Genomic DNA, 7500 nt, shown 5'->3' on the forward strand with positions numbered 1-7500 from the left:
CAGGTTCTCATTCTCATTTACTTTCTCATTTCAACTCATTCACCCTCACCGGCAAAACCACTGCCCATAACTACAGCCACGTTTTCAGAAACAATTGGACACTGTGTAAAACATAAAAGCAAAATGGAATGATTTGCCAATTAAAGAAACATGTTTTTATTTTAGAGCAGTGCAAAGAAAACATACCAGGTATTGAAACTGAGAAATGTTGTTTTTGGAAAACATGTACATTTTGAATTTGATGCCAGCAACATGTGATGCAGAAAAGTGGAATGACGTCTGAACTAACAAGGCGTTCTTAGAATTTTGGACTCAATTTATTTGCTGACCGGTAATGTTTTACAAAATGTCACGTAATGTCACGAAAAACAAGTTTTGAATGGTCACTTAAGTGGAAGAGTGAAGAGATTTAGGGATGCAATAAACTGCTGCAGTGCGTCTTACATTTTATTTTGCTAGGAGGAACTGTAAGTACAGATACTTAGTGCCAAGTGCGTGATTCATTTAGTGGTATAGTAATTGTTTGTGCGTTGGCTTCATGGATAGACTATTCTAACTGAAGGCCAGGTTCAGCACTATGGCCATTGCTCATCTGTGCTGCTGACTCATTGGCTGAATCCCAAAGTCAGCCCTGAGGACCAGGGACTAAAGACTCACATACTTAATTGATCTCAGGTGCTGAGTGAGTGAGTGTGTGAGGCCACATGGGCTCAGGTGGGTATACATGGGATTGGGACAGCACTTCACCAGATCACATGTTCCTTGGCGATGTTTAATAACAAAGATATTGCTGCCACTTGCACCACACACCTGTGTCGTGCTGTTGTTTACCTTTGTAAATTCCGGATTTCTCTATGGTCTCCGCGGTAAATGTCACAACGCTTAGAACTGTGGGTAATTCCCGTTGGTGAAGTCTGCATTCTTTATTTTTAAATGATTTTACCTTGTGTTTTACCGGTTTCTATGTGATGTGATATACATTTTTGGTCATACCGCCCAGCACTAACACACACACACACAGCCATCACATTACATTTACAGTACACACACACACAGCCATCACATTACATTCACACACACACAAAACCATCACATTACATTCACACACACACACAACCATTACATTACATTCACATACACACACAACCATCACATTACATTCACACACACACACACACACACACACACACACACAGCCATCACATTACATTAACACACACGCACACAACCATCACATTACATTCACACACACACACAACCATCACATTACATTCACACACACACACACACACACACACAACCATCACATTACATTCACACACACACACACACACACACACACACACACACACACAACCATCACATTACATTCACACACACACAAAACCATCACATTACATTCACACACACACACACAACCATCACATTACATTCACACACACACACACACACACACACACACTCTCTCTTTCTGAAGAAGAATACGTGATGTAGAGAAGTGTTGTTTCTTGGGCAGTAAACAGAGGGACTGTGCTATATTTAGAAGCAGGTCCCTTTGACAAAAGAAGGTCATTTATCTCCTCCAGACCATAACTCATTATTAGCCCCCCCCCCCACACACACACACACACTCACACATTCATCAGCTACATGCCTAACACTGTGTCCTAACTGCATCCGACACAAGCGAACATTTGTGACAAAATCATTTTGATTACTGTGTTTTCAATTAGGATGTCCTCACTGGACACAATGCCACACCGTCTCCGCCTGATGCGGCACGACATTTTGCGCAGAACTTCGGTTGGACGCCCTGTTTCCATTTTTTTTCTGTCGCTGGAGTTGCTCTGCTATATTGAACGAGAAACATGACGCAATAGAGCCGCACATTTAACGGATTCAGTGTGGACAGAGCATCCAATGCTAGGTGACCGTCAGACACTCACATCGCCCACCATGTCAGACAGAATCACAATAATCACTGTTTTTAGCATTGGGTTGCACACACACACACACACACACATACCACACAAATACTCAATCACAATCACACACTCAACTGTTGTAAAACAATCCCATTTGATTGTTTGACGTCACAGCCAGTGATTGTCACTACTAGACAGGGCAGCTGTCTCACAGACTCCTGGAAAGCTGAAGAGTTTAAAGAGGTAGCCTAGTGTATGTTATATGCTAGTGTATGTCATGGAAGCTGAAGAGTTTAAAGAGGTAGCCTAGTGTATGTTATATGCTAGTGTATGTCATGGAAGCTGAAGAGTTTAAAGAGGTAGCCTAGTGTATGTTATATGCTAGTGTATGTCATGGAAAGCTGAAGAGTTTAAAGAGGTTGCCTAGTGTATGTTATATGCTAGTGTATGTCACTGGTAGCACATAATGGCAAGCTGAAGAGTTTAAAGAGGTAGCCTAGTGTATGTTATTCTGAACTCTTCACTCATGGAAAGCTGAAGAGTTTAAAGAGGTTGCCTAGTGTATGTTATTCTGAACTCTTCACTCATGGAAAGCTGAAGAGTTTCAAGAGGTAGCCTAGTGTATGTTATATGCTAGTGTATGTCACTGGTAGCACATCATGGAAAGCTGAATAGTTTAAAGAGGTAGCCTAGTGTATGTTATTCTGTACTCTTCACTGGTAGCACATCTTTTTGATTAACAGTATAGATGTAGAATATAGGGACAATAGCCCTCGTTATGTTACTTTGATTATTTGGAGACACTTTTGGGGATTTAAAGATGTCATCTGCACTTTTTAATGGGTGATAATGGTTGAAACATTGTCAATGTTTTTGAAAGGTACTCAGTTGTCCTTTTATACTTATGAATTGTTAATGACAGCATCTACGGTGAGAGAAAAGGTGAGATCCAAGGCAAGAAAAACTCCTTTTCCTTTCTGCTTTTCGGTTACCATGGTAGCCTGTCCAAGACTCCCCATGACACCTGTGTGTGTCGCTAGAAAGTGTGAGTGTCGGAGCACTGTGGCTACTGTCTGGTCTCTGCTGTCCTCTACTAACACCTCTCAGTCACAGCTGTGACATCTAGCTGTGTGTGTGTATGTGTGTGTGTGTGTGTGTGTGTGTGTGTGTGTGTGTGTGTGTGTGTGTGTGAAATGACAAGCAGCCATTCTGAGTGAAATGATTAGCAGCACTTTCTGTGTAACTGTAGCAGGTCCGTAATGCAGGTATGTAGTCTCTTTCTGGCCTGTATCAAAGCACATGATCTACTTTATTGCACAGGGACAAACTCTGGAGAAACTGTTGAAGAGTGGCCCTTAAACAGAGTCTGAAAGTCCATCCAGGAAGCCCCTTTAGGACCCTGCGTCCATGCAGTTATACACTGCCCAGGCACATCATGCAGGTTTCTGTAATGTTGTTGATGAATAGTTTTTAGAATGAGCTTAAAAACATTTCAGTGTCATATGGTAATGTGAAGGCCAGATCAATACACCTGCCACTAGCCACACAATTTATGCACAATGTGTGGCCGTGGCCCCGATCCCTGAAGGGAAATGAAATGAGTGTTTGACATGGGGTTTGGGGTTTGGGGTTGGGTGTGTGTGAGTGAGGATCTCTAGTCTCCTGACAGCTATACAAGTGGTTTGTTTATTCAGTATAACAAAGTCATTATGTTATACTTTAATCCATTATACAGTAAATACACCATTGACTACAGAGTGTGATTTTGTATGTGTGTGTGTGTGTTTATGCATTATGCAGTAAGTGCAGCATTAACAACAAAGTGTATGCTATGTGTGTGTGACAGAGACAGAACTAGCAAGAAAGAGAGAACGAGAGAGAGAGAGAGAGGGAGAGCGAGAGAGACAGATGGAGAGACAGAAAGTGCAACAGTCATGCTAATAAAGCCAATTGAATTGAATTGAAAGAGAGAGAGAGAGAGAGAGAGAGACAGAGAGAGAGAGAGATAGACAGAGACAGAGAGAGACAGAGAGACAGAGAGAGAGAGAGTGCTCTTGTGAACGTGTGTCCCTCCCTCCTGCTCCAGTGTGTAGGTGTGATAGGATTGGCCATGCTCATGTGCTCATGTGCTCATTTAGCTGTGACAGGCCCTCCAGAGCCGCTCTTATCTCATCACAGCAGACAGGCAGTGGGATGGAGCAGCAGCCTGGGGAATCTCCCTCAGCCCCATGCCCAGCCTTTACCCAGCACCAACCTTTACCCCTCCCATTCCCAGCCCCATTCCCATGCCCATGCCCATGCCCATGCCCATGCCCATGCCCATGCCCAGCCCCAGCCCCAGCCCCAGCCCCATTCCCATGCCCATTCCCATGCCCATTCCCAGCACCATCCCCACCAACTCTCTCTCTTCCTCCCTCCTCTCTCCTCCTCTCCTCCCTCTTTTCCTCTCTCCTCCTCTCCTCCCTCTTTTCCTCCCCCTCCTCTCCTCCCTCTCTTCCTCCCTCCTCTCTCCTCCTCTCCTCCCTCTTTTCCTCTCTCCTCTCCTCTTCTCTCCTCCCCTCTCTGCTCCTCTCTCCTCTCCTCTTCTCTCACGATGGCTGTTATTCTAACAGTATAGAGTATTGAAGTGTGACACTCTGTTTCCATGACTGCAGTGTCACTGGATCTAAACAAACTTTTGAAGTGGCTTCATAGCATTGAATGTAGACATGTGACATCATTTCTAGCTAATAAATTGTTTTAGGCTATAGCTATCTAAACGTGTTGTATATGCTAGGCAGCAGCTTAGCCACATAACAAGGATTCCGTGGCAGGTGTAATAGAAAGAAACTTTCTCAAAGGCGGCTGTTAAGAGTGATGTTTTTTTCCCTCCAAAATAAAGCCAAGACATGTCCGTGAATTTAAGGATTTGAACCGCAGGCTGTGAAGTTAAATGCTGGTCTCTTTAACAAAGGAAACCCATGCTAAAACAAAACTCATGCTAAACTCATGCTGAAACAAAACTCTCACGAGTCACAAATTTGATCGTGTTGGTATGAATATGTTGTGGTATGTGATTCCTACAGTGTAAAAAAAATTCTTAGAAACGTTGTAAAAATATTTAAATAGGTCAAGAAAGCCACCACTCTCTCTCTCTCTGTGTGTGTGTGTGTGTGTGTGTGTGTGTGTGTGTGTGAACAAGAGGATGGAAATGGTGATTAACTGAAGTCAGGGAAGTGGACACTGTACACTTTTCGAGGAGACCACTCAAGGGGCTAGACGTTGGTGTTTGTGTGTTGGACTTCCTTGTGGACCAGTTTAGACACAAGGTCATGGTCAGTTTTTTTGTCTTCTGTGTCATGTGGACACACACATTCACACATCCACACACAGCTCTTTCCTAATGTTTCTGTAGTGTTGCTGTATGTGGGTGCATTTCACACACACACACACGCACAGTTCTTTCCTAATGTTTCTGTAGTGTTGCTGTATGTGAGTGCATTACACACACACACACACACACACACTCACAGCCTGTGCTCTGCGTCTTGTTGTGGGGCGTGTAGGCATCTGAGAGGTTTAAGACATGCTTGAAAGCTCCGTTGTCATGACGCCACACACAGGCTGAGTGTCCAGGAGAGCCTCACAGATGAACTGAAGGGCAATCAGCCCAGTACACACTAATGCCCCCATTGCCCCCACTCAGATACACACTGCCCCCCTCAGATACACACTGCCCCCCCTCAGATACACACTGCCCCCCTCAGATATACACTGCCCCCACACTGCCACCCCTCAGATACACACTGCCCCCCCCAGATCCCCTCAGATACACACTGCCCCCCCCTCAGATACACACTGCCCCCCCCTCAGATACACACTGCCCCCACACTGCCCCCCCTCAGATACACACTGCCCCCACACTGCCACCCCTCAGATACACACTGCCCCCCTTAGATCCCCTCAGATACACACTGCCCCCCTCAGATACACACTGCCCCCCTCAGATACACACTGCCCCCCCCCTCTCAGATACACACTGCCCCCCCTCTCAGATACACACTGCCCCCCCCTCTCAGATACACACTGCCCCCCCCTCTCAGATACACACTGCCCCCCCCTCTCAGATACACACTGCCCCCCCCTCTCAGATACACACTGCCCCCCCCTCTCAGATACACACTGCCCCCCCTCTCAGATACACACTGCCCCCCCTCTCAGATACACACTGCCCCCCCTCTCAGATACACACTGCCCCCCCTCTCAGATACACACTGCCCCCCCCTCTCAGATACACACTGCCCCCCCCTCTCAGATACACACTGCCCCCCCTCCCCAAATGTCTTCCTCTATGCCCACAATATCTCTTTCACTCACCTTTATCTTCCTTTCTCTCTCCCTCTCCCTCTATCTCCCTTTCTCTCTCTCTCTCCCTCTATCTTCCTTTCTCTCTCTCTCCCTCTATCTCCCTTTTTCTCTCTCTCTCCCTCTCTCTCCATCCTCCTTTCTCTCTCTCTCCATATATTTTCCTCTTCCTTTCTATATCCCAGTCATCTTTTAACCACCTCTCTCTCTCTCCATGCTGTCCCCAGTAAGTCTGCTAGCAGTGTGTATTCTCCTTGTTTTCCTTGCCGTTGTTGTCCTTGGCATTTTGATTACTGTGTTTTGTTTGTATTGTTTTGCTCGTGTCCCCCTAGCCAGACCTCCAGGCCTTGTGGTTAGAGTGATTGCAGCCAGGGCAGTAGAGAGGGTTACAATCTGATCATTTTCTCTTTTACCATTTCTCTCTTCACCTTTTTTCCTTTTACAGCTCACTACATTTTCTCTCTCTCTCTTTCTCTCTCTTTCTTTCTCTCTCTCTCTCTCTTTCCCTCTCTCTCTTTCTCGACACCTGTTTTATCCTTTGATCTATTAGAGAGCTTATTTTCCTCAAGATGCCACCTTTGATAAAACCTCAGATCTTATGGTTTGCACCAGTGGAACAGGGAAGGTATCAGATGAAGCCAAATGAGACAAGACATCTAAATATGTTTTTTTTTTTAAAGAATAATAATAACAGGGGAGGGGCAATGAAATGATCAACACTTTTCTTCATTAAAACTCCTAAAACCTCTTTCATTAGCCTACGTATAGGCATGGGCATTGTTAAGAAATTATCGATATCGATGCCATTGTCGAGCTTATCGATGCGATTCCTTATTGATTCCCATATCGATTCCTGTATCATTTGCAAACACTTATAGGATGGCTTTGAGAGTTGTTGGCTTTGAATGTCTAATTTAAAGTGGTTTTAGAGAAGTGTGCAATATCAATACAGAAGTTGAATGCTTTAAAATTTCTAAAAAAGTAAACATTTCTAAACTAAAGCTTTGTATTGGAATCATTAGTGGAATCGTTAAAGTGTGGATGTGTACGATTCTGATGGATCGGAACGTTTGTAACCGGTTCCTAACCGATACCTGGAACCGATTCCCAAGCCTACCTACGTAGTTGTTTTGCCGTTGGTCTAGGGTCAGATTTAATTTCGAATTGCTGTTGAAGTGGCAGTCGTTACTGAAAAACTCCATATCTCCGCCTCCTTCATAACAGCACTGCT

At 44.7% G+C, this 7500-nt stretch overlaps 1 protein-coding gene across 1 annotated transcript in view; it reads left to right on the forward strand.

Moving 5' to 3' along the window:
* hhat (hedgehog acyltransferase) overlaps positions 1 to 7500 on the forward strand; it is a 94999-nt gene that overhangs the window by 79446 nt on the left and 8053 nt on the right. The gene's annotated exons all lie outside the window — the stretch shown is intronic.

Source organism: Alosa pseudoharengus, unplaced genomic scaffold (genome assembly GCF_046254945.1).
Source record: "Alosa pseudoharengus isolate Yale_2024_CS ecotype anadromous, Long Island Sound unplaced genomic scaffold, YU_APseudo_1.1 YU_APseudo_1.1_scf_15, whole genome shotgun sequence".
NCBI classification, from domain to species: domain Eukaryota; kingdom Metazoa; phylum Chordata; class Actinopteri; order Clupeiformes; family Clupeidae; genus Alosa; species Alosa pseudoharengus.